A 1712-nucleotide genomic window follows, 5' to 3' on the forward strand; every position below is an offset into this window, starting at 1 on the left:
ATAATGTCTATCTCTCCTTCAACAACATCTAGATTCAGAGCTCGAATGGCAACCTTAACATCCTCAATATACTGCTGGAGTGTGTCAGTCGACCTCTGAACCCGGCAGTAGTACTGGTTAACTAAATCTGCTCTCATGCGTTTGGTCAAGCGACTATCAATAATCCTCCTACGCAAGTCCGACGAGCCCTCTCCATGACCGAGCGAGGTGGTGCAGTGGTTAGCACACTGGACTCGCATTCGGGAGGACGACGGTTCAATCCCGTCTCCGGCCATCCTGATTTAGGTTTTCCGTGATTTCCCTAAATCGCTTCAGGCAAATGCCGGGATGGTTCCTTTGAAAGGGCACGGCCGATTTCCTTCCCCATCCTTCACTCACCCGAGCTTGCGCTCCGTCTCTAATGCCCTCGTTGTCGACGGGACGTTAAACACTAATATCCTGAAACTTCCTGGCAGATTAAAACTGTGTGCCCGACCGAGACTCGAACTCGGGACCTTTGCCTTTCGCGGGCAAGTGCTCTACCAACTGAGCTACCGAAGCACGACTCACGTCCGGTACTCACAGCTTTACTTCTGCCAGTACCTCGTCTCCTACCTTCCAAACTTTACAGAAGCTCTCCTGCGAACCTTGCAGAACTAGCACTCCTGAAAGAAAGGATATTGCGGAGACATGGCTTAGCCACAGCCTGGGGGATGTTTCCAGAATGAGATTTTCACTCTCCATGCTCCAAGACTTGACCAATGATAGAACTCAACACTCCTTCATACAAGGGATAAATAAACTGCAAAATAGTACGATATGTCACTTCTAATATATCAGCTTTAATTTCCAAACGTACTAATAACCATAGAACTTCGACAACTCGAGGCAGCTCATTCAAGTTCAGTTTATTTATTCCGTGCACTAATACGAGGAAAGGGTTAGGTAGCTTAGCAAAGGGCTCAGGGGGACAAGGACTAGTCCTAACGCCACCACGTGCTAGATCAGTCATCCCCCTGCGGTAAACTAACTGTTCAACATGCCCTACGCCCTCTTCAAGGCAACCTACCGCATTGAGTTGAGTCTGCAACTGCATTACCTTCCTGACAAACTGTCCAATAGTAGTACTTTGCTGCGGAGTAACAGGCACTCGTTCTAAATCCTGCAGTCTACCCGCCCAGTGAGAGATGGGCTTGTATACGACCGATCTGTTTGCGAGGATTACTACCACCCATAAACTCCAAATTGTCTTGCCCACTTGAAAGGGACGTGCTACACCTACCTCACCGACGCGCATACCGGCTGGTCCAAGACGCCCCGAAACCGCGCGCTCAACTCGGCCACGGTACCATCGGTAGGAGCCCCACGAACCTCCAACTCATAAGCTAGCTGCTCTCTGCGCAAATAATCGATATCAGGGCTACTCCTCAGCTGCGAGTGGCTCGTCTGCTCAGGCTGAAACATTTTTACGAGAGAAAGTATGCGCTCCAAACAAATTTCAAACTTAATGCTACCTAAGCTCGCAATTGTGAATAGTGCTGCTAGCACACGTACCCCCAAACAACCACACTCTGCTACCATTTGTACTGGTAGATAGGACAGCTTGGCTGTGAAAGTGGAAGGGTAGCCCACAACATAAACAGTATTCACAATTACAAGCACCCAAGCTGTAATGATCTTCCAGCAATAAAGGCTCTTAACAAATCTCAATTAAGTAAGGACATAAACTTGGT

At 48.5% G+C, this 1712-nt stretch overlaps 1 non-coding gene across 1 annotated transcript; it reads left to right on the forward strand.

Annotated features, from left to right (window-relative positions):
• The first annotated feature begins 201 nt into the window (after positions 1-201).
• On the forward strand, positions 202-274 carry Trnaa-cgc (transfer RNA alanine (anticodon CGC)). Its single transcript has one exon. It is a non-coding gene; the product is annotated as a tRNA-Ala (tRNA).
• The last annotated feature ends 1438 nt before the right edge of the window (positions 275-1712 follow it).

The sequence above is a fragment of the Schistocerca serialis genome, chromosome 11 (assembly GCF_023864345.2).
Source record: "Schistocerca serialis cubense isolate TAMUIC-IGC-003099 chromosome 11, iqSchSeri2.2, whole genome shotgun sequence".
NCBI lineage: Eukaryota > Metazoa > Arthropoda > Insecta > Orthoptera > Acrididae > Schistocerca > Schistocerca serialis.